Source organism: Daphnia pulicaria, chromosome 6 (genome assembly GCF_021234035.1).
Source record: "Daphnia pulicaria isolate SC F1-1A chromosome 6, SC_F0-13Bv2, whole genome shotgun sequence".
In the NCBI taxonomy this organism is placed as follows: domain Eukaryota; kingdom Metazoa; phylum Arthropoda; class Branchiopoda; order Diplostraca; family Daphniidae; genus Daphnia; species Daphnia pulicaria.
The window spans coordinates 4,349,079-4,375,292 of NC_060918.1; the positions used below are offsets into that span (position 1 = coordinate 4,349,079).

Here is a 26,214-nt window from a genome sequence, read left to right on the forward strand (position 1 = left end):
CTGGTAATACAAATTAAATTACTAATAATATCAACCAAATTTTAGAAATGTAATACCTTAATTCACAGAGGATGATTAAGAAATCTTGAAGGACGAAGCAACTCTTCCAATTAACAATACAATTTAAAGCCTGATTTTAATTTAGAGATGATATTTACGAACAGGAAAAACGAATATCCCAGGTGTTATTCACAGGGGCTTACGTGCCAGGAATGATTCAAAAAACGAACAAAAACAAGCCAGTAAGTGAAAAAAACTGGACTTGAATTCGTATAATCAAGTCAAGTGAAAAGCAACAAAAACTATGCAGATGAAGAAGAAAAAAAAAGAAATTAGAAAAAAATCATTTTCAAAAGGAAGAAACTTCAAGAGAAGATAGACTGAACATCAGAAATAACTGCAAGCAAAAAGTTTTACTAACAAGTCATCTGAAGAAAGAAAGTAGTCAAAATCAACTTAAAATTAAAGAACACGAGTACACGTTAGTCACATGTTTGTGGACAGTTTTTTGCGAAAAATGAAAATAAAAAAACTTAAAAACAAAATTAAACATTGACAGCTACAGTTAAATTTACTTCTTAAACCCATGAAATTCTCCACTCTACTATACTGGATGACAAAGTGTACAGGTACAGGTAAAGTAAACTTATATTACTATAATTATATTAACAATATTAAAAAATTAATACCCAAATTCAATTTAGATGATGGGGTCGAGGAAAAAGTCTCGGTTCTTAAGCAGATATATCATAAATACAATATGTCAATGCTTGAATAAAGGTTGTAAGGGAAAAGATAGTAATGAGTATTGAGTGCATTCAATTCAAAATGATGATGCAAGGGGAAGAGTAAAGGTGGCGGCAATATGATGAATAAAGGTATTTTATTGTGTGATTCTCAAAGATATTAATAAACCATAATTTATATATATATATATAAAGTGGCAATGAAAAGAATGGTGTAATGCTGATGAGGTTCAGTGGCACATAATCAAATCTTCGTTACAGTGAAGATAAGAAAAATGTTAACAAGTGTAGGGAAATAACTTGATCAATAAATTTACAGAAACATACAAACTGCGCATTCACTTCCGTCCCAATTCCAAATCTCGCCACCACTCGATAGAAGCCTGTTTGAAACGATTGGCGTGGAGGGAGAGATGTCAACAGTACCACAAGACGAGCGATAAATAATAAAGTAAAAATCAATGAGAATTGTGAAAAACCACTTTCATTCTTTCTTTCGCCGTTTGTGTAGAGCATCAGCCTACCCACGCATTTCCCCGACCTAGCACCCGAAACCTTGATTTGCTATTCGGAAATTGATTTTTAAGAATCTTTCTTCGTTTCATGAATACAAATGAGTCAGAATTTGTAAATGCAGAATTGGTTGTTGAGGCATTTTTGCACGTTTCGGTTTTGCGACTTGTTTTTTGAGGGTCAGAATGCCAATCATGAATTTCACGATGAGGCGACGGCATCTAACGAGAGGTTAGAGAAGCCAGCCAAAAACAGGGATTGTTATTTTGGAGAACACAAGAATTCAATGGCTTGTATTGAATTTTTATCCACACACTCGGGGAAAGTAATCTAAATATTGACATGTTGCTTGTGTTAATAAGTAAGTAAATCAATATGTCGAAAACATTCTACTCCGTAACTTTTTAAAAATGTTCAAACAACAGAAAAATAATAATGAATAATCAATTATCATCAGTAATCAACGCTGCCTCATTCTCATAAACAATGGTGATGTCATCATGATTATGTCAACCATGATTTTGTAATGTGAGTGCCAACTTAAGTACAATAATTCTCGTAATTAGTTAATAGAACCCCAAGTTCAAGCCTAAAAATTTCATTTAGATATTTCGGTTTTGCTGAAGCTTCAAAGACACAGGGTAAAAAAAAATTTAATTTGAAAAACTGAAATGGCAGTCTTAAGTGTGGCGTATACTCACATGTAGACCGGTTCCAATGAATTGCTTTGGCTGAAAAATGTCATCTTCTTCGTCTTTAAAAGCAATGAGCGTAAATGCGCTATTTCTCCCTGCTCTTCACTGTTGGCCATTTCAAGAGAAAGAAAATTAATGTCAATAGAAAGAAATGGTAGTTTCTATAATAGCTTTTGTTCCTTTCAAAAGAAAAAACTATTCAAAGACTATTCAAATGAGATTTGGAATTTGTATTTGGAAGTATTTAGGTGCACGAACATGGCCTACTTAACCCTAGACCGGAGATCGAGCCATACCCCTGTAGTGTAGCTTTTTTTAACCCATCCCCTTCCATTCAACCTTCCTGGGAGGTGGTGCCATCTTGTAGAGCCGTTCGCTTTGAGGGAAAAAAGGAAGTTTGTTTCCTAATTCTCAATAGTTGAAGTTATTTGCTCTGAAGCCAGTTTGGATACTGAAACAAAAGATTTTGAATATTTCTCGGACAATGGGGACTGTGTTCAGGAACCTAGTGGTGATTATGCTCAGGAAACTGACGACGCCACCAAAGAAATTGCACAAAACATCAGTGTACAAGAACCTGCTGATAAAAAAAAAATTTAAATTATAAATAGAATGCACACTGACATTTTACCTGATTGTACAGATCTCTCCAGCGAGCAACAGTTTGAGAAGGCTAATTGTGACAACAAGGAAGTTGAAATTAAGACCCATGTACCAATCCTGGAAGTGGAGAGTATTGACGCCGCCAACGAACTGGCTCAAAACGTCAATTCATCTGAAAATGGTAACACAAAATGTATTAATTAGAAATATAATTCACACTAAGACTAATACCTTTTGTGCAGATACTGAGGAACTCTTGGAGGGAGGCGCTTGTGGAGACGATTCTTTAAATTATCGGACAATGAAAAGAAAGCGTTCGAAAGCTGCAAACGAAAATGAGACTGATGGAAACGAAAATAAGATAGATGGAAAAAAGAAAAAGGAATTATAACTGTCGATTTATGTTTATAAGAATAAATTAAATGTGTCTGTACGATTTTCAATTACAGTTCAAAATTCAGAATATGAAAAAAATCTTACCCCTAGTCTGTTGTCAATGTCATGCAATTGGGGAAGATTTTTTAAATGAATATCACTATTTAATACCTGATTTTAAATTATTGGTGACGTCAAGTCGCCAGAATATGAGAAAACATGCTGTTTCCAAGAAGAAAAAGGGTGCAAATCTGATTTGTCTAGTAAGAGAAAAAAAAGCCAAAGTGAAAAAAAACTAAACAAACATTAATCATTAGTTTTAAACTAAAACTAAGAAAGCAATGAAAAAGAAGACAAAAATTTAGAGAGGGGAAAGAACAAGAAAATTAACATAATAAAACATCTAAAATAAACTTAATTGTGTTAAAAAAAATTAAATTTTATGACTTGATCCAGCCTATGCCGCAGACATTGATGAAATCAAAGTTCAAACTCCCAAAAGAAAAAGAGATATGAAAAAAAAAAGGACTTGAAGCGGACAAGGAAAGAAGGAAAAGAGGATAATATGAAAAACGAAGAGACACCCTCAGACAATCTAAAATCGTACTGTAAAGTTTAGCACGAGCTATTGAAAATTAAATAATAAAATGTTTTTTTTTTTAAATGAATGCCCTTCAAAAAACAATTTAGCTTTCAGATGTGGATTACTCCACCCAAATCTAACAGAAAGGTGCCTCAGTAACTAAAAATTATAGAAGAATGTTAGAATAAAATTATGAAGAATGAAAACAAAGAAAAGCCACGAAGAAAGCTAAAAGTGCCAAATTGACAAAAAAAAGTGAGCGCCCAAGCTTCTGCTAATGTTCATGACAGTGACAGTGACCTTACGAGCACATTCTCCTAAAGCTGCAGAATCACCCGAGGAGGAAGAAGAACCAGAAATTTAAAAAGACGAAAAAGAAAAAAAAGAGAGAAGAAAGTGTAGAAATTCTCAATGTAATTGTTTTAATTCCTGTTCTTTTGGTGTTCCTTTTTTCTACTACTTTCTTACTTATTCTATACACAGTACACCTTTTGAGAACACGCACCCCGATCAAAATGTCAAATTGTCAAATTATATGTGTTTACTTTCATATAATTAACTTCATTGTTTGTATGTTTGTTTTTTTACTTTAGGAGAATCATCTAGTCTCAGTTAAATCATAAATGAATACTGACTTGAGTTTTGAATCTTCTAGAATGTCATTAATGACTTTGAATAACAGTAACAATAACGTTCCCGATTCTGAACGGGTTACTCAGGATCTAGTGGATTTCGAAACTTCGAAAGACTTCTTGAAGATGGTAAAGAGGAAGTTACTGGTCGTGTTTACTTCCTTTTAGGCTAATTTTTTTTTCTTTGTAGGAAATCTCAAGTCTGGAAGCTATTTGGTAAAATATCTGTCGAGTTACAAAAAAAAGTTGGAACTCGTATCTCCCGTTCCCGATGCGGCATGTTGTATTCAGGATGCAGTAGACCACAAAACTTCGATGGACTTCTTGAAAATGGTAAAGAGGAAGTTACTGGCCGTGTTTACTTCCTTTTAGGCTAATTTGTTTTCTTTGTAGGGAATTCACAGTCTTGAAAACATTTATAAAGCTTACTCTGACCGCACCTCAGACAAAAAATTGGAACTTCTAAACGCTGAAAAAATTACGAAAGAATATAACAATTTACTGAAACACTCAAATAGGCCTACTACACCTCGACCAAAAGACTTAAATATTACACCGAAATCTAAAGGGAAATTAATTGCCTGTCCCTTTTGTTGTTATGAATCCAATTATGATGTTGTTCGCCATATCGATTCGATGCACACACCCAAAAAAGGCGTCAAATTTAAATGCAAAACATGCTACTCAGTGGAATCTACGCGTCCACACTCAGTTTTTGAAACACAGTTACTACAAATGTGGATTGTAAGTTACGACAATTTAAAGTTTGTGAGGTCTTGTTTTAACTTGTAATTTCTAAGTTGTCTACAAAACCATTTCAGTCTAGCCAAAATTCTGAGGAACTTAATGTTGTAAACCTAAGCGAACAACTTACTGATTCCTTATAGTAACAGAATCCGATTATTCCTAAGTCTAAAATTAAAGATAAGTTTATAAATAAAGAAACTAGGGTAAATCGGATGCCTGTTGGATAGTTTCAATTTACTTTGCTTTCTCCCATTTCCTTTATTTGATTGTATGTTTTTAATTTTTAATTTAAATCTTATCCCTTTAACCAATACATGAATTTTTTAATTCTGTACACTATTAATAATAAAAATTGACCAGAAATTAGGTTTTTTTTCAGTTTTTTTGTGCGTTCTGGGGTAAGACATGACAAGTTTCTATGCAGGGTAATAGATTTTGGAATGAGAGAGTAGAAGCCAGTGGACATTCTGGATGACAGTCGCAGTCCCCGGGGGTTCTCAGAAAAAACGCAGGTTGCCAGATTTCTTTAAAAAAACTGTATGCATTGTCCATTGGCCTAGCAGAGGTAATAAAAGACACGATGTTGCCACACATTCAAATTTTTTGCGATTTTGGTGGGGAGGGGGTATCGGCCTTTGTTTTAAGAATTCCAATTTTAATTGTAAAATAAAACAAATAAAAAATTTGACAACACCGTGAAGGAGAAAATAGGATAAAAGAAAGAAACATTCATAAACATTTAGTAAATTATTTTTTCAAAAAAAAATTGAAATGACCTCTATTCTAGGTCTAACTTGCGTTCGAGAACTCGAAAAGTGGATTGAAGACATTTTAATCAGCTGGAGAATCCAAGGAATCGCAATTAGTGAACCGAAACTTCATTAACAATTTATGAATGTAGGAAGTTTGAACAACGTAAATTGACGTCCCAAGTGGCTTAAAGGTAATCTTTAAGTATTATATGAGCGACGATGGGCGAGGTCCTCACCCTGTATTTTCTAAGAACTGTCATATAGGATACTGTCACCAACAAAAAAAACTCAAGGGATTGATCTTGCAGATCATTAGAGATGATAAAAATGAAAACACTAGAGTTAATATTGAGTTTGGTAAGGCGAAAAAAGACAAGGAAATATAGATTTTTTAAATTTTCTATGTCCTTGCTTTATTTATTATTTAATAAGCAAGGAACGAAATATTCTTGTTTTGGTGTGATGCTCCCTTAATATTGGCGTTCATAGAACTACAGGCGTACAGCTTAACATCAGAATCCAAGTCTTCGTGAACAAACGCAGTTTGCTGTCAAATTTTGAAAGAATAAAAAATGAAAATAAAAAAAATTATGAATTGCGGATCCAGTTACAAATCTCGAGGGGGGCCTTGTTAGCAGAAGCACCACTTTTATTCTACTTTTTTGTTCGCCATTGAGGGATTTCGAATTTTTTTTTTTATTTCTTGTGAGTAAAATACCATTTGATTTTTAAACGTTTAAGAATAAAGTTTAAAACCTTGTTTAATTCTTATTATTTTAAGCCAATCTTACAAAAAATTACAATAAAAAAATTAGAGTATAACTAAGTAGGACTTGCTAAGATTTTGATCACCTCGTCTGTATTTGGTGATTGGTAATTCTCTTGGTGATTCTATACCACTCTAGGCCACCACTTGTTCTTTAAATAATTCTTAAGTGATAAGGTATGCATAAGAAAATATAATAATTAATGTTAGTTAAGACTAGTCTTGTGATTAGAGCGGAAGATTATGATGCGGAATAACCAAGGTATGGATCCTGACAAGTCAAGTCTGTCGTAAAAAAAACTATCGTGTAATTTACGTTAGTTTTTGGACGTCCGATTTTTTCCGGTCTTATTTCTGGTCCTATTTCGTCGAGGCCTATTTTGAGTGCTTCCACCAATCAGAATAGTTGGTCGAGTAGTAAGAGAAGTAAGCTAGATGTCAGTAGTTCGGTCCTGGGGAAAACAAATGGATTTTTCCCCACTAGCTGACCCCCCTTTCGTGCCCCGTCTTTTCATGGACTGGAAGCTTTCGCGCTGTGACATCGGCTGCTGCAGAACAACTTGTTGACTTCAGATAAGGAATATCCGACAGGATAATTACCAGGTTTACTAGATATGTAAGAGAAAGGCAAACACAGTAGTGTATCGTACCCACAGTGGAAAAAGACTAAGCAAGCATAAATCATCCATAAAGAGTATGAATTTTTGACCATCAGTCGTCGGTTTAAGACATACAATACTGAGAAAACAAAAGGGTGGGGAAAATTATGTTTTACTATGAAAACAACACTTCCGCTAAACTAAAAATCTTATCAAATTGAATCTTTTTTAATTCTTCTCCGACTTGAGTTGGGAAATCGATAAAAAAGTCAAACGATACTGAAAATTCTTCGCGATTTCCATCCGACTTTTCCTGCTCAGCTCTAAGTATTTTATAACAGGCTTAGACTCATGATAACAAAACTAGGGCTTAACGCCTTTAAAAGGTCGACGGCGATAGGACCCAGCGTAGTCCGCCTTTGTTTTTGAGCAATCAGTGGTATTGTGATTTGATAAACTGTAGATATAAAATGATCAAGGAAAGTGCGCCAATGGATAACCAAATCTATGGACGGTACTTTAGAGGATTGATCATGGATGAAGACTTCTCAATTTCTGAAAACACCAGATCAGAAGTTGTTGGGAACTGGTTTGAAAGAGTTGTCATTATCAAAATCACAGTTTTAGCATTTTTACAAACAGGCTGAGCTAGGGTATCAGGTTGAGAATCTTGAACAATTCAAAGCAGCAATCAAAGCTTTAAAAAACAGTAAAATTCAATACTGAAAGGAAGAGTGGAAATGACTTAGTTGTTACTCGGATGAACCAGAGATAGAACCATACAGGGGAGATTGATTCAAGGGAGTCACAGTGGATCGATTGAAGGTCTACAGATGTGACTGGAAGTCCTTAGTTGCGCTTGTCAAATCGAGAGTTGTGCATTTTAACACTGAAACCATGTTGGTCACTAATCTTCTTATCCATTGGATTCAAACTTGGATGGAGAGGATTTCCATAGCGATTAACTACGTTTCTGTCGTGAAGTGAGTGATGTTCCTTTTCCTTCAGTTGCGACTTTCGTCTGGACTCTTTGACTATACCAGCAGAAAACCTTATAGCTGTGAGTAGTCTGATTAGTGTGGAATATCTTACAAAAAACCCACCAACGAATAACGTTAAAATCTTAACAAGGGTGAAGGCAATGCTTGCTACTAGCACTTGGAAATCCATTAGCCTTTCCCAGATATCTACAGTCATATGGGAGGTATTGCGTGAGACGGGAATGATACGTCTAAAGAAGTGGATGGCTTGTTGAGAAAGATGAGTCTTATATAAGTTTGGATAAGTTTAAGATGAAATAAGGGATTATCAAAATCTTTTCTGTGTTTTTTGTTGTAAAATTTATTACAATTTCAGTAGAGGAATGAGCAATTGAATCACAAAGACTTTTCATGTTCAATTGCTCATTACGCTATCACGTTTGTGTTCAATTTTCTCTTTCTCTTCTTCGCCATCTCCATAATTTCCATGTTAAATTCAATTAAAAATAAACTGTTATTGTAATTTTTTTTTCACATATGGATCCTATTCTTTCCAGATTACTTCAACTCCATTATCCTCTTGCAACACCTGTTTGGAGACATTTTTTGTTAAAAATTAAGACAATGCTTTTTCAAGGTTTCCACTACTGTAGTGCGTAGATTTTGGGAGACGAGATAATTTAATCAAGACGCGCGAACTTTTTGTTTAGCGCTTTCATGGGCGTTCGTGGGTGGACGTTCTTTTTTTCCCCATTTCGTCATACATGACACCCAATCTTCTAATTCTAATATTAATTACTAATTTGCAAAATGAACATCCAATCGCCTAAAGAGACAGTTTGGGAATATATGACAATAATCCTTCTCAGCTTCAGTCTTAGTTTACCTCAAATTTGGACAGAAAGGTTCTATAAGTTATAACTTAAAAGAAGGGGTCTCCAACTCAAGATTCAGAAAATTCCGAGTATTAGTTATAGTTTAACAAACTTGGGAAGTAAATGAGATTCAAAGTTGTCAAGATCTGAATGAAAATAATGCATTGCAGTTCATAGAATGTAAATAATGGTAAAGAATTAACAACTTTTTCGTTTTAATTTGAGGCTAGACAAAATTAAATATTTTATTAGTGTGTAATCATTTTCACCTACATTTAACTCTGTTTCGATACTTGTTTGGTAATATGTCTCTGTCACTCTTGGGGGAAGACAATGTGGCCCAAGCTGTTTCCCCAATAACGAGGGAAAGAAACGAAATCGCAAGTTCATTTTTATCAAAAATAGATGATTAATGTTGTGACAGGTAGGCTATTATTTTGATAGTTCGGAAGTTAATTTCCAATTTAACTTTAATTTTTGTTTCCCCCGTTGGCTTATTCCTCTCTCCCAGATAGATTTGCTGTGGTCATTCTTTTACTCACCAGAACAGCGGAGAAGGACGGTGGCCTTGACAAACAGTGTGTAAAATCGCAGCCATTAAAAAACTTGTGCTTGAAGCTTTTAAAGAAGCACACCCAGAAATAGAAGAACAAAACACATTAGTGCATAATTTTGCTGTTTCATTCTTGTTTCTAGAAAAAATGTTGAAATAAACACGTATGCAATTAGAATTAAAACACGTCTTATTATCGGAAGAATTATCTATGCAAACTTATGACGTAACCCAAATTTTTGAACCCCCTCCCACTTGTAGCCCCTTTCCAAAAAAGATAACCCCCCCCCCCTTACATTCCAAAGCGTTTGGAGACCCTAAAAAAAATTTTTTTTTTGCTGTTTATTATTTCATTAATCAAAATAAACACTAATTGGAGTTAAGGGCCATAAAATCTCAAATCAACTTCTTCCTGCCATATCTCAGAAAAATTATCTTTTACGGGAATTAACGGGGTACTTTCATACTTTCCATCGGGTCCCTATCTTCAGATAACATTTTCTTCATCCATTCATTCTGCATCTTTTTGTCCGGTTTCATCACTAGAAATTATGGCCATCATCACCCATTAATGAAGTGCTGCGATTCTGACTGGTCTGACTCGAGTGAGAATTTCGAAAAAGCAATCGCAATCATTTGGACACTTCATTTTTGAACAGAATTTTTAAAAAATAAATAAATTGACCGATACATTTGTTCAATATTTGGCAGAAGGGAGCTATATGTGCCACTACTTACCATAAACCAATAAATTATTATTCAATGAAAACATAGTAATATTTTGCCATATTTACATTTTTTTAGTTGCGAGACTATCAACTGTTACGCGAGGAGTTACATGAAAGAGTGTGAAGAGACAGTCGTTTCAGGCAAATCAATGGAAATAAAAGCCATCTACATTAAACTTGCCTTTAATTGCAGATGATGGCGATCCACAAGTGGAATATGATAGTCACAGAGGGAAGCTCAGGACGAAGATAAAGTCTGTGAGGTGAGAGAGGATATTGTTTATATTCATTTGTGACAATGACAAAGATATGAATAAATGTTAATTTTTGATAAAGGTGTCCGCGAGAAAGATAGAGGCAAGTATGAAGATGAGTTCAAGGAGGAAATCGAACAATGTCTAGATGTTTCTGAAGAATTCAGAATGGTAAAGATTAAAATGAACATCGTGTTAGACAAAAGCTGAATTTAGTTAGTTATAGATAGCAATCTTGCTGACATTGATGAGGTAAAATGAAAAAAAAAACATACGGAAAAAAAAGGATATGAAACGAGCAAAGAAAATGGAGAAACAAGAGCGCAAGAAAAATTAAGAAGAAAATTCAGACGGTAATGGAAATAATAAATGGATAACGTTTCCAAAAAAAGGGGGACTCGTGCACTGACAGTACTACTCACTTGTGGACTAATGTTACTGAAAGTCACGTCTCTTATCCAATTGGAAGATGACGGAATTTCAATCTTGGACGTAAGGGTCTCGTGGCGAAACTTACTTGACTGCATGGACATTTGATAGATTGAGGGATTTGTCTAGACGACAGTTAATTAATTTGGGGAATCTTGCTGATGTTGATGAAAAAAGGACAATAAAGCAGAGAAAAAAGAATTTGAAAAAAGCAAAAAAAAAGAGAAACAGGAGAAAATGCAGAAAAGATATAACAAAAGTTGTGGACTGACATTACTTGAAAAGTACCGTCTTACTCACCAAAAAATGAAAGTGCGATTGAAATATGACGAAATCTTATTCTTGGTGTTAAGGACTCAGGAGAACCTATCGGTCAGCACGGAAACGTGGTGTCCGTTTGAAAGACACTAAAGGAGAAGTACACATCTATTATGCATGATGCTAGTATACTTCAATCAATGTAATCCCTTATCGAAAATTGTTTTTTGTTTCATTACATAGCGGCGTGCTGAAAATATCCCTGCGTCTGTTTTGGTACTTATAAATTCTGAAAGTGAAGTTCAAAAACCTCAAATGGATCTTCCAGAAGAAGCCGTTCCTGATGAGGAAAGTAAGGATGGTGAATTGAAAGGTAAGTTTACCTGTAAGAATGAAGTAAATAAAAATTAATGTCATTTTTTTAATAAGGGGAAGACGCAGACCCCCAAAGGAAGAAAAAAAGCCTACAAGATGAGAAAGACTAAGTTCGTCACGCCTACGATGCAAAGCCAGAAGGCAGAAGCTCGTGTCATTGTCTAATTCCTTTTTTTGTGTTTCATTTACTTCGATTCAAATTCTTTCCTCCTGAGTTGGCCCGTCGGAATTTTCTAATATGTGTACAACTTTTATGTGGTAAAGTAAGTTAAAATCATGATTTTCTACAAAAGGAGATTATGTTCCTTCTTCATCGAGAATTATGATCGAATAATTATACAAGCCCTTCCCAGATCTCTAACCTGCATTGAGCTGCATAAGTCACTGTTTCCTAATGCGTTTATAGTTTGTTTGGTGCTAGTTGGGAACACATAACGTTTCATTTGAATTTTGTTTTACGAAATTCGTCGATAGTGGACTTAGTCTCTGTAGATGATGAGGACGAAGTCTCTGTAGAAGAAGAGGGTGAAATCTGCAGATGAAGAGGACGAAGTCTCTGTAGATGATGAGGACGAAGTCGCATGACGGTTTGTCAGGAAATGACGTAGATGATTTGGGCAAAGTTTCAGTGCCAGAAGAGAAAGAAGTGATAGAAACTGAAGACACCTATCAAGGAATCGAATTTGGTATTTTTAACTTCAAACACCTCCAAATAGTAATTTCTTTTAATACATTATTTGAATTAGCAGACGAAGAGAGGAAAGGGGAAGAAGGTTTAAATTATTAAACGAAAAAAGGCCAAAAAAGCTAGAGAGGACAGAGTCGAAAAAAACAAGTCCAGCCAAAAATTCTAGAGAATTCAATGTCAGAAAGCTAAGGAAACAACAAATTTATTCTTATTGTACAGTTACCAGAGATAAGGAGATGGGACACATAGTAAGGAATGCCGCCATGACACTTTTCGGCGCGCCATCTAGCGGCTAATGCCCACCCTTCATCTTTAGCGGACGAATTCTCAAAATGTGTAAGGCGGATGATTTGAATTTCGTGAGGGAAAGCCGGATAAGGACTCGCTCTGGTATAGGCAGAGTAGACCATGTGACTCATAATTCACGGAGTTTATGTGAAGCCAATTCGAGGAATCGAGGGGTTATTTCCCACAGGTCCCTGGTGTACTTTTTAACGAAGAAAACCTTGATAAATACACAGCTTTAGTTACCAGTTGTGCTCCGTAGCTCAAGAAGTTTCATATTCATATTTCATATTAAGTTCATATTCGCTCTGTCTTCACAAAGTCATAATGGCTCCAAATTGTAGTGCTGTTAAGTGTCAATCAAAGAGAAGTGACAAATCAGTTTCATTCCATACTTTTCCAAGTGACGCTTTGCGACTTGCTATATGGCTGAAATATTGTGTGCCTGGTTTCAAGCCATCCAAACATTCTGTGTTGTGTTCACTTCATTTTGATCCGTCTTTGATGACATGGACACCTCGGCGCAAATCGAATAGATTAAGAAACAGCAAACTTAATCCTATTGATCTGGATGCAAACCCCGAAGCAGCGGAACCTCTAGACGATTTAGAAATCGTTAATTTCGACACACCAGTCAAGGTTACAGAATCTCACAGTCAACATAATACATCCCCCTCGGTCTCTTCTCACTCTGTTCGGAGGCAACTCATCACTGAATCTACGACTCCAATTAAAAGAGCAAGATTAGATAAAAACTGTGAAACACCCGAAACACCATCTAGGAAGTGAACCAGTCCAATTGAAAAAGATAATGAATTTGATGAAGCTGTGGACGGTGCTGCGAGTTTCATCAACTCAACAGAAAAAGCTTTATTACATGACAGAGATTACTTTTCGCCGAACAGAAATAGCTGTATTGATGACATCAACAGACTTACAGAAGAAAACAATCGTATAAGGCAGGAATACAAAGAGCACATAGACAGTCTAAAGAGAGAAATTCGTGAACTAGATGCGAAGCACAATTGTGAAATAGACTACCTCAAGCAAGTGAATGTTGGTAAAAAGAGAAAATTGGCCGCAATGGCATCCCGTGAGCACAAGAGCCACATTGAACTAAACGTCAAAGAGGGTAAAATTAAAATATTGAAGCAGCAGTTGAAGAAGTCAAAAATGCAATGTGAAGATCTAAAGAAAGCTAACAAAAACACTATCAAGAAAACCGACCTGTCCGAAACCGCTTACCAACTCTATGTTAACGAGAAGTTAAATTCTGGAAAGAAAAAGGAGAAACGCAGATACTCGAAGTTCATCCGTGACCTGGCAATAAACCTAAGTTATTATTCCAACACCGCATATGAAAAAATTAGATCGGTTTTTACCTTGCCATCTGTCCGGAGTCTTCGGCGCTACCTTGCGCCAGTTGGTTGTAATTCCGGAATTTTAAGAAACGCATTATCCCAAATACAAAAAGACATCGCAGACGGAAAACACGGGAAAGATGTAACTTTGAGTGTGGATGAGATGTCCATTAAGTTAAATTAAGTTATGCTACGATCCACAATTAAAGAAATATTTGGGATTCACAGATTTTCCTGATGATAAACAATCAAGTCGAGAAATAGATCATCAACTTCTTGCTACTCAAATATTAGTGTTCTACGTCGTTGGATTGGATGGAAAATGGAGATCTCCCGTCGCTTACTACTTCACGACTCATTTAACGGGGCTAAGCCAGTCAAAAGTGCTTAATGATGTTATTGTTGCCTGTCACGAATTCGACGTAAATGTAAAAGTAGTTACTTTCGACGGGTTGGCTGCAAATTTGACGATGGTCAATTGTCTTGGAGCAAACATCAAATTTCCAGATAAACGACCAACGTACATTCCAAGACGGCCAAGGAAGAGGACTCCTCAGCAAATAGTAGCCGACCACATCAAGTACGCACCAATGAAAACTACATTCAGTCATCCCAAGACAAATGAAGACAACACGTGATGTTAGATACCTGCCATATGTTAAAATTAGCACGGAATTTATTATCAGAAACAGAGAAAGGAATCGTGATACCTGGCTTTTCTCGTCCAGCAAAATGGTCGTTCATCACCGAGCTTTTTGAATGCCAGAACCTTCAAGGATTTCGTCTTGGTAACAAATTAACAAAAAGCCACGTCGACATTAGTACACATAAGATGAAAGTAGTTCTTGCTGCGCAAGTATTGAGTAACTCATCAGCGGATGCTCTTCGCCATTTACGCGACGAACTAAAACACCCAAAGGTAAAAATTATTTTTAGTTGCGTTGCGAAAACAAGTTTGATTTATTTTACCATTGTAATTTACTCGTTTCTCTAGTTTGTCGGAAGTGAGGCCACAGAGGAGTATTGCCGTAAATTCAACAAGTTGTTCGACATACTGAACTCGTGGAATCCGAAACAAACGAACGATAAAGCTCCACTGACAATTTCAAACCTGCCAGAAAAAGAAAAAGAATTATTAGAATTCCAAAGAATTCTTACATCTTTGAAACTCACTACGGGTACACTTGTTTGTACTAGTAGGCGAAAGGCAGTTGCAGTTGGCTTTACAGCCACAATAATATCTACTGTAGCACTTGCCTGGGACGTGTTAACTCAATCCAACTCCTTAAGTTGTCTATGCACAAGACTTACTCAGCAAGATCCACTCGAGCATTTCTTTAGCATTATTCGATAAAGGGGTGGGTTAAATAACAATCCCACTGCAATCCAAGTGAAGTACATTATGAGAAAGCTTCTCGTCATAAAAAGTGGTGGTGTGACAGCTTCTTTATCATCCAACTGTTCACTTCTTCCTTCAACCACATTGGAGGACCAAAATTGTCAAATTGAACAAAATCCTGTGGAGGAAGAGATTGCGATTGAAATGGAGATGTTCTGTAATGAGGAATAGTTAAATGCTTCAAATATTGAAGATGCGTTTACAAACCAAAGTCTTGCATACATTGCTGGATATTGTGTTGTGAAAATGGAACGTCAATTTGACTGCAACATGTGCAGAAAAGCACTATATGACTCTACTGAGGACCCTTTGGATAAAGATGCAGCGAACATTAAAAAATTAAGAAAGAACAGATTGATGTGTATACCTTCGAACTCTGTGTACAAAATTGTACTTGCATGCGAGTCTGTCTTCCAAATGTTGTTGTCACAAAGATTAAAATCTTCTCCATGTGATGTAATTGCAATGTCAACCCAGAAAGTACTTACAATTATTGATGTTAATGCCATGTTTCCTAGTCTTCATTTGCAAGCACATTCAGAAAAATGTAAAGTCAAAAACCTGGTCAAATCTGTCGCTTTGAGGTTTCTTAAAGTAAGATGTTTATCCTATATCAAAGTATTCAACCAAAATGTATCTTCTAACCGCAACCAGTTAACTAAGCGGATATTATACAACAACATGTAAACCAAATTGTGTTTTAAAAAACTCTTATTTCAATATCGAACTGCACCGTGTTAACATTCCAGTTTTAAGTTGGGGAAACGAGATGACAGAAACTCGTCTGCTAACGATGAAGGGAAGGCATTAGCCGCTAGATGGCGAGCGGAAAAGTGTCATGGCCGCTTTAACACGGCAGTGTCCCATCTCCTTATCTCTGACAGTAACAGAATCCAAGAATTCCGAAATCGGAAAACCAAGAAAACAGTTGTTTTTTAAGAAAGTAGAGTAAATCAGACCTATAGTGGACAGTTTAATTTTTCCCGTTTTATCCCAACTCCCTAATGCAAATATGTGTTTATTTTTTTAACTAAATTGCGCTAAACTGTTATTCCTATATCACCCCCTGAATACTTTGCAGTTCTGTAGTTTAATAGTTATAAAAGTAATCGGGAATTCAATTTTTTGTAGGTTTTGGGTCCGGTCTGGGTTAAAAATGACAGGCTCCTGAACAGAGTTAACAGAAATCGCAAAATGAACTCTTACAGTTGGAGCCAGTGGACATACTTGGAGACAGTCGCAAGCCTGGGGTTAGTTAAGTGATGGCCTACCGTGGCCTACTTAACATCTAGGCCGGCTTTCGAGCTATATGCCCCTTAGTGTAACTTTTTACACCTAATCCCCTTCTTTAAACCTGGCCGGTACACAGCCCATCTAGCGGTCAGATCATGCTTGAATGGATATTTACTTGTAATTAAATATCCTTGCTGGAAACCTGACCGCTTGTCAAACCGCAAATCACCCTTGCCACTCCCACTCGACAATTTCTCCAGCCGAGGAGAGGCTGTCGGGTGCGGGTTGAGGAAGTCCAGGTTCGCGCTTGGGCTCCATCAGAGAGGCCATTGGGACGCTGGGGGGATAAGATACAAATCCACTTCTGAATTGATGGCATTGATCCATCTCGTGGAATGGAAGACATGTCCCGCAACGAGGCAGCAGAAACAGCCGGTGAAGCAGAAGCCGAAACTGCGGACGGGTCCACCATCTCCTGTTTGATTTCAAGTTGTGTGGGTCGCTCTGTTCGGGCATGTCGCGCGGGGCCGACATGGGCAACGGGCCCAGGTTCAACGGTCCCAATGCAGGAGCAATAGTCGAATAATTAGCTGCGTCGTAGTGGCGGGCGAGGCCATCGAATAAGGGACCGCGTTGACCATAGCTGAGGTGGATTCCAGCGGAGCGTAGGGTCGAATGAAGCTGGAATGAGCCGGCGGCACCATGACAGGCGACGAGTGCAGATCAGACCCTGGCGGGCCGCTGCTATTGGCATTCCTGAGGGCTCCGTCGGCACTGTCGATCGACATGTCCAGTGGAGGTGGGAAAGACGAGGACGACAAGGTCGGCGACGGAAGTTTGGGCGAGGAAGGGCCACCGAAACCTGAAGAGAGCGACATGTCTTCTTTGCCCAGCCAGGCCGGTGTGAGTATCTTGTTGCCCCCATAAATAGCCCCATGAGTCACTGCCTTGTCTTGCGATAAAGTGGGCGACAACAGCGCTGCCGGAAGACTTTTCATATCTTCGTTCGCTGTCGAACCGGCGGTGGCCGGGTTGAAATCCGGTTCCAGTTTGACCATGGGTGGCAGATCGTCGGATTGGTTGGGTTTCATGGCCTCGAAGCTTCCTGGGTGAGGGCCAGCCAATGTGAGTAGGGGACTAGGAGAGTCGCTCCTCTCCTTTTCGTCTGGTGCCCCATCGCTGGATGCCACTCAATTGGCTAGCACGGCGCTGGTGGCTGAGGCAGAAATGGCGGAAGAAGCGTTGTTCAAAGTAGCAATGGGATTGGCGGACGAGGACTCGTTGGGTGCAACCACTTGCTCGGCAATGGCTGGCGCATTTGCATCTGTGCTCTTGCTGGCCGGCATTTCTGGAGATGAGGTTCGGGAGCCACCGCCAGCGGATCCAGAACCAGCGCTACGAGCTTCGCTCAGTTCGAGATCTTGATCGACTTCACCGTCCAATCCATCCATTCCATTATCCTCCAGTGAGCTGCTTTCGCTCGAGACGCTCTCGGATGGACTCTGTGGCAAATTGATTGGGAAAAAAAAACCTAAATTGAATTTAAGTATTAATTTTTTTTCTATTTTTAATATAACAAAAGTAATTAAAATTTCCTTTACCTGAACCTGTACACTTTGTCATCCAGTAGAAGAGTGGAGAATTCCACAGGTTAAAGAAGTAAATTTAACTGTAGCTCTCTATGTTTAAGTTCGTTTTTAAGTTTTTTTATTTACCTTTTTCGCAATAACTGTCCACAAACATGTGACTAACGTCTACTCGTATTCTTTCATTTTAAGTTGATTTTGACCACTTTCTTTCTTCAGATGGCTTTCTCGACAAAACTTGCAAGTAAAAATTTTTCCTTGAAGTTATTTTTGAATTTCAGTAAATCTTCTCTTAAATTTCTTCTTTTTGAAATTAACTCTTTCTTCTTTTTCTTCATCATCTGCATAGTTTTTGTCTGAATTTTAATTTAAAAAAAAATAATGTATCTTTTCTCTTGACTTGATTATATGAATTCAAGTCCAGTTTTCTTCACCCATTTCCTTGTTTTTTTTTTAATCATTCCTGTCACGTAAGCCCCTGTGAATATAACAGCTGTGAGATAAAGCTGTGAAATTTGTTTGCCGGTTCATAAATATCATCCGGAAATTAAAATCAGGCTTTAAATAGTATTGTTAATTGGATGAGTTTAATTTAAAACTTTTTTCCAATTGATAAGCTTCATATTCATTTTCTGGCACATATATATTTTTGTCATCAGACAAGTATTTTTCGATCGACAGCTGTGAAGATCCTAATAACTTGTACTTCTTTAGAAGAACGAGGAGGTGCAGTGGCATATCTCTCTTGGTCATACAATTTTCGAGTTGCACTTTACTTGAAGTGTTTATAGTTAAAATATTTTGTAATTCAATTGTTTACCCACAGACAAAGTTGTGAGGTAGAAAAACAGGCCTGATAGGCAAAATAGGTATCGCAGGTTATGAATAACGGTTTAAATGAAATTGCATTTTAGTCATTAGTCGTTAGTCGTTTTAGTCGTTCGTAAGTTAATTTAAGGTATGTTAATTTCCGTTGAGTAGCATTGTCGTAATTCTTATATTCAACTAAAGATTGTAATAGGGCCGACACCCCAAACGCATTACAAGAGTTCTACAGTTAGTAACACATATATAACATGGTTATAAATTAATTGAATAAAACTAATTCCATACCTAAAAGTTAAAGAAGACATAGTTCTACCTGACTACGAGCCTGAAGAAATTGAGTCAGCAGTGGAGGATGAAAAGTATGCATGCTCACATAAGAAAACTGTTATTACAATTTTTATAATTGTAATTCATATAACTATTTGATACCTAAATTTAAATTATAGGTGACATCAAACTGCCAGAAAATGAAGTCTCTTTCCAAGAAAAAGAAGGATGTAAATCTGATGTGCCTGGTACGAGAAAAAAAAAGCCGAAGTAAAAAAAAACATTAATAATTAGTTTAAAACAAAAACTAAGAAGATAATGAAAAGGAAGAAAAAAATTTAAGAAATGAAAAGGAAAAATAAAATGTCAATAATAAAACATCTAAAATAAACTTAATTGTGTTATTACAATTTAATTTTATGACTTACAGATGTTGATGCAGCCTATGCAGCCGACATAGATGAAATTAAAGCTCAAGCTCCAAAAAGAAAGAATAACATGAAAAAAGAAAGACTTAAAGCGGGCGAAGAAAGAACAAGAAATAAACGATAAAAAGTTGAAATTGAATCAAAAAGTTTTCAGTCTTTCCAATTATCTAACTGAAAAAAAAACAGACATCAAAAACATTGAAATGTTCAAGTATAGTTATCTGTGTGACTTGTAAGTTATATTTATGAAAAAAATTACCTTAGGGCAGAATCCTTTACTTAACAAGCAAAATTTAACTTTCAGGTTTGGTGAAAAACATCCAGCCTTGACCATATGCCCTAGTAAGTATAAATATTGATTTAATAAATGGTTATTTAAAAAAATATATAATTAATGCTTTAATACTTACAGAGGCAGAGTTATTGGAGGACTCCCTTTCTGATCATGACTATCCAGACTCATATAGTCCATTTCTCACAATTCCACGAAACAAGAAATAAGAATGGCCTAATACAATACAATATACAATACAATATGTTAATACTTTAGTGAATAATACATAATTCCGGTGAGCAGACGACGTCAGACTCTGTTGAAATTGAATCAAACAGTTTTCAGACTTTCAGTCTTTCCAAATTCTAAATTTATCTAACTGAAAAAAAAACAGACATCAAAAACATTGAAATGTTCAAGTATAGTTATCTGTGTGACTTGTAAGTTATATTTATGAAAAAACATTACCTTGGGGCAGAATCCTTTACTTAACAAGCAAAATTTAACTTTCAGGTTTGGTGAAAAACATCCAGCCTTGACCATATGCCCTAGTAAGTATAAATATTGATTTAATAAATGGTTATTTAAAAATATGTATAATTAATGCTTTAATACTTACAGAGGCATAGTTATTGGAGAACTCCCTTTCTGATCATGACTATCCAGACTCAGATAGTCCATTTCTCACAATTCCACGAAACAAGGAAAAAGAATGGCCTAATACAATACAATATACAATACAATATGTTAATACATTAAATGAACAATACATAATTCCTTACCTAAAATTTAAAGAAGACATTGTTTGATTGTTTTACCGACTACGATCCTGAAGACCAAGAAGTAGAAGTGGAGGACGAGGAGCCTGATGGTTCACGTAAAAATAAACCGTTATTAAACTTGTACTTTCAATGAAATAAAACTAATTAATACCTTATTTTTAATCAAAGCTGAAATCATACTGCCAGGTAATGAGAGAGAAAAAAGGACGACAGCGATTCTGGTAAGTAAAATGCCTATGTGAAAACACCTTAATTGGCGACAAGGTGAAGTCATCATTTCCCCCATCGTTAGTATACAGGCAATTATTTAGATAATGGAATCAAAATTTTGTTGAGATGTAGTTGAGATGCAGTGACGGGCAAGTGGAAAATGCTATAAATTCCGCACTGGATCGTGAAAGATATTTCCGTCGATGTCGCGATGGAACAAAGAAGGAAACTATGTGCTGTTGATTCAATGTTGACTTGGTGATGGAGTGTCATTTTTAGGGGGTGACGTTGTCCTGACAAAAATCCAAACAAAGAGGACACATTCAGAAAACATCCGATCACTATATCCCCAGTTTTATTGATTGAAATAAATTCTCCTCTCGAAATTTTTTTTTCCTATTGAGGTATTATAGGCCCGGTCAAATTGATTTTTGGTTAATTAAAATTTCTTTCGCCTCTGCCAAAAATCCCAGCAGCGAAAAAAGTTATGTCTCTGGCGCCATTGGCGTTCGGTTCGTTCGTTCATGACGAATACCTGTTTGTGCAGATACTGAGGAACTCTTGGAGAGAGGCGCTTGTGGAGACGATTCTCTCAATTATCGGACAATGAAAAGAAAGCGTTCAAAAGCTTCAAACGAAAATGAGACTGGTGGAAACGCAAATGGGATGGATGGAAAAAAGAAAAAGGAATGATAACTGTCGATATATGTTTTTTTTACCTATCCCAAGCATGTCCTACCCTTTAAGCCTTGGATGATTAAGTTATGTGATGTTGTGGATCACACCACGAAAGGATATGAGAGTAGAATTAAGTAGAAATAAGAAGAAATAAGAAGATTAAAAAATATACATTTCCGCTAACAATTCTTGCAAGGCATAGCTAGCTGTTTTATAGTTGGAGGTTTGCTTTGAGTTAGAGGGAGCTTTGAATTATCAAAGCATCTAAGCTGCCCTCTCGGCTTGGCGTATCGCAAAGAAGTGGAAACTTTGCTAGACTTGGTGAGTCTACCTGCCTCCGCCTGAACCCTCTATCGGCTGGTATAAGAAACAAAACATAAAATACTTAATGACATCTAGTGGTCGTGATTGAATTTAGGTTAAGGGTAAGTCCGAGAGATTTGAGGTTCATAGCAGTGGTTAGCTACGGGAACGTTTTACGCATCAAATCGCCGGGAATATTCCGCAATTTCGATATTGTAATTACCAATAAAGGAGGGTAGACCTTCATAGTCTGGGAGCTCAGCAACAAAAAAATGATGATAATTAAGCAAAAGGTTTCAGGCTGAAATATGGTTAGAGAAAGAGGGATGAGACACAAGAAAAGCCACGTCTGTCTACTCGCCGGGGTGTTCAAGCGTGATTGGATCCCGAGGTCAGCGGGAACCGTAAAAAAATCAACTTTGTTTAGCAAGCCCAAATTATCTCTAGGAAGCAAGCTAACATTATGTTGATCAATAATCCCGCATGACAGACGTCAACTTACGGGACTATAATACCAACAGATCATCTTAAAAATTAATAAAACCATAATTTTTTTCAACTTTGTTTAGAAAATAAAATGTTTACATTAAAATGTTTCCCAAGAGGTAACGGTATTTGTCACTCCTGCCAGTCACTTTCAGTTGACCACTTCCTTTATATCCCGTTTTTTGCTTTCTGGTTTTAATCTTTAATTCTTGTTTAGTGGAATCGTAATGAGGGTGGAATACACTTTTGGGACATTTACAAACACCTTATTTCTCTCTCTTCCTCCTATTCTGGCACTTATACTTCCTCCTTATAATAATTTATATCATTTCCTGGTAATCCTCTTACCAACTTCGTCCTCATCATCTACAGAGACTTCGTCCTCTTAAAAATCAGCTTCGTCCTCATTATCTGCAGAAAGTTCTCATCATCACAAAAAATTGGTCCCTAAAAATTAATTTGTCGCAGTTTTTCATCTAAGACAAGACAATTCACAATGTAATACCTTTATGTATTATGTAACCAAAATCTTTTTTCCCCACCTTTGTCTTAACATTTAGAATGGAATTCTTTAATTTAGTATTATTGTCCTTGCAACCTTAATTCAAGGTTGTCATGCTTAACCATAAATCAACATTTTATTTATCATAGAAACTGACTCTATTTTTATTGGTATACCTTCAATTATCACCTGGATTCAATAAGTCTGGATTTACATTAATTTTTGTTTACATTTTACCCACTAACATTTCGATTTTGAAAGGGAACACAAGTTTCTTCAAAGTGGTTGCTATAGGCTCCTCCAACATCGATGCTGTCAGGAATTTCTTATAGACTGGGTTGTTCAGCTGAAAATTTTTATGAAACTTTCTCTTTTAGCCTTCTTTTTTTCATGGCTTCTTTCTTCCGTTTGAAAATAATTCCCTCCTATTTTGCATCATCTACTCCATAGTGAGACTTCGTCCTCTTCATCTACAGAGACTTTCGTCCTCATCATCTACAGAGACGCTGCGTCCTCTTCATTTACAGAAGTTTCACCCTGTTGATATAACAGCAGGATTGGGGCGAAATAATAAAAATCGATATCAAATGCTTTTCTATTTTTATACAAGCCATTATAACTCGTTTGTTTTGAGAATATGCTCTCGCGTTTCAACGAGTTCTGATTTCATGGAGTGAAAGTACATCAGGAAATGTGGTCCACGATTAACGTAAAAATAATGACATCAATTCGCAAAATTGTCGATACGTAATACGATACGACACGTAATTTTGCTGACAATCACGTCATAGAAATATGAGGAATCAAACAAATCAAATTGAAAGAAATAAGTATAACGCGTAAAGATGTGTGACATTGTGAATCTTTGTTATATAATATATGAGGTCAAAAAGTAAATTTCTATACGGAAAAAAATGCAGAGGAAAAAAGATTTAAAACAAGCCAAGAGAATGGAGAAACAAGAGAGCAAGAATACAGAAGAAAATGAGGTAGTCGCACATGATGAAGAACTTGAAAAAACAAATTTTGCGATAAAATGAACGAATCTTGCTTTGCCACAGATGGGAAACCACCTTCTAGTGTGAAATGTAAACAAGAAAGTTTTTAAAATTATTCAATACATTGTTTTTTGTAAAGAAACAAAGCTAAATCAACGTTTGGAAGAATGGGCTAAGCTAAGCCTATGAGCAGTGGACAAATCAGGTCACCAGATCTCTTCACCATCGGAAACCGCAAAAATACGACGAAAGATTTATAAAGATGGAGAATGCACAGAAAAGGATAAAATACTAAAAAGAAAGCACAGAAGACGTTGTCAATTCAAGTAGCAATAAAAATGATAATGGTTAGGATACCCTCTGGCCAGTCACGTACGACTCCTACACAAGAGTCGGAACATGAAAATGCGACTCACAAAGCAATCTACGGAGTTGATGCAATAATTTTTTTTAAAGATGAATTGCATTAAAATTTTTTGCCCAATCGACCCTACCAACGAACATTGATTCGATAGAATCTTTTCAAGAGGATGGCAAACTTATTTTCAGGCCAATAACCTCCAGAAAATATAGCCAATACCCAGGCTAAAAACAAAAGCTTTCAACAGAAGTAACCAGAGAAAAATTAAGTTTATTTTTCTTTTTTTTTTTTGCTTTCATTGAATATGTCATTCAATCATTAACTTTTCTTACAACTCCAAGCGGGGAATTTTTGTTTACATAAATCACGATAACAAATTGGAGTAGCGACCATTTCCCCTTTGAATAATATCCTCCCACCCCCTTGTTTTCTCCAGTAGCCTGACAAATAAATATATAATAACAGGATTTGTCAATTTATTGTCAATTTATTGTCAATCCTATAAAATTATAGTTATGGGAGCTTATTTGGCCCGAAAAGATTACAGGAGAGGCCGTCCATAAATGACGTAAGCCAAATTTTTGTACCCCCTCCCACTTGTAACCCCTTTCCACAAAAGATAACCCCTCTTACATTCCAAAGCATTTGGAGACCCAAAAAAATTTTTTTTGGCTGTTTATTATTTCATTAATCAAGATAATCACTAATTGGAGTTAAGGGCAATAAAATCTCAAATCAACTTCTTCCTGCCATATCTCAGAAAAAATGATCTTTTACGTTCAGATAAAATTTTCTTCATCCATTCATTCGGCATCTTTTTGTATTCATCACTAGAAATTATGGCCATCATCACCAATTTATGAAGTGCTGCGATTCTGACTGGTCTGACTCGAGTGAGAATTTCGAAAAGCAATCGCAAACATTTGGACACTTCATTTTTGAATAGAATTTTTAAAAAATAAATAAATTGACCTATACATTTCTTCAATATTTGGCAGAAGGGAGCTATATGTGCCACTACTTACCATAAAACAATAAAATTATTCAATGAAAACATAGTAATATTTTGCCATATTTACATTTTTTTAGTTGTGAGACTCTTACGCGAGGAGTTACATGAAAGAGTGTGAACAGCCGTTTCAGGCAAATCAATGGAAATAAAAGCCATCTACATTAAACTTGCCTTTAATTGCAGATGATGGCGATCCACAAGTGGAATATGATAGTCACAGAGGGAAGCTCAGGACGAAGATAAAGTCTGTGAGGTGAGAGAGGATATTGTTTATATTCATTTGTGTCAATGACAAAGATATGAATAAATGTTAATTTTTGATAAAGGTGTCCGCGAGAAAGATAGAGGCAAGTATGAAGATGAGTTCAAGGAGGAAATCGAACAATGTCTAGGTGTTTCTGAAGAATTCAGAATGGTATAGAGTAAAATGAACATCGTGTTAGACAAAAGCTGAATTTAGTTACTTATAGATGGCAATCTGGCTGACATTGATGAGGTGAAATGAAAAAAAACATACGGAGAAAAAAGGATATAAAACGAGAAAAGAAAATGGAGAAACAAGAGCTTAAGGAAAATTAAGAATTAAATGCAGACGGTAATGGAAATAATAAATGGATAACGTTTCCAAAAAAAGGGGACGTCAGGGTCTCGTGGCGAAACTTACTGGACTGCATGGACATTTGATAGATTGAGGGATTTGTCTAGACGACAGTTAATTAATTTGGGGAATCTTGCTGATGTTGATGAAAAAAGGACAATAAAGCAGAGAAAAAAGAATTTGAAAAAAGCAAAAAAAAAGAGAAACAGGAGAAAATGCAGAAAAGATATAACAAAAGTTGTGGACTGACATTACTTGAAAAGTACCGTCTTACTCACCAAAAAATGAAAGTGCGATTGAAATATGACGAAATCTTATTCTTGGTGTTAAGGACTCAGGAGAACCTATCGGTCAGCACGGAAACGTGGTGTCCGTTTGAAAGACACTAAAGGAGAAGTACACATCTATTATGCATGATGCTATTATACTTCAATCAATGTAATCCCTTATCGAAAATTGTTTTTTGTTTCAT

General features: G+C 36.2%; 3 long non-coding RNA genes across 5 annotated transcripts; 1 reads left to right on the top strand and 2 right to left on the bottom strand.

Moving 5' to 3' along the window:
- Positions 1-15,213: 15,213 nt before the first annotated feature.
- On the bottom strand, positions 15,214-15,657 carry LOC124342515. Its single transcript, XR_006918897.1, has 3 exons — positions 15,564-15,657; positions 15,404-15,503; positions 15,214-15,314 (listed from the first exon to the last, which is right to left on the bottom strand). It is a non-coding gene; the product is annotated as an uncharacterized LOC124342515 (long non-coding RNA).
- Positions 15,658-19,630: 3,973 nt separating this feature from the next.
- On the bottom strand, positions 19,631-20,839 carry LOC124342483. 3 transcript variants are annotated; one of them, XR_006918852.1, is made up of 8 exons: positions 20,746-20,839; positions 20,595-20,677; positions 20,432-20,529; positions 20,281-20,360; positions 20,099-20,187; positions 19,949-20,046; positions 19,798-19,877; positions 19,631-19,709 (listed from the first exon to the last, which is right to left on the bottom strand). It is a non-coding gene; the product is annotated as an uncharacterized LOC124342483 (long non-coding RNA). The 3 variants fall into 3 exon arrangements; XR_006918850.1 differs by having other exon boundaries at positions 20,099-20,191; XR_006918851.1 differs by having other exon boundaries at positions 19,633-19,705; positions 20,099-20,191.
- On the top strand, positions 19,702-20,024 carry LOC124342492. The gene is made up of 3 exons (XR_006918871.1): positions 19,702-19,770; positions 19,843-19,880; positions 19,951-20,024. It is a non-coding gene; the product is annotated as an uncharacterized LOC124342492 (long non-coding RNA).
- Positions 20,840-26,214: the final 5,375 nt, after the last annotated feature.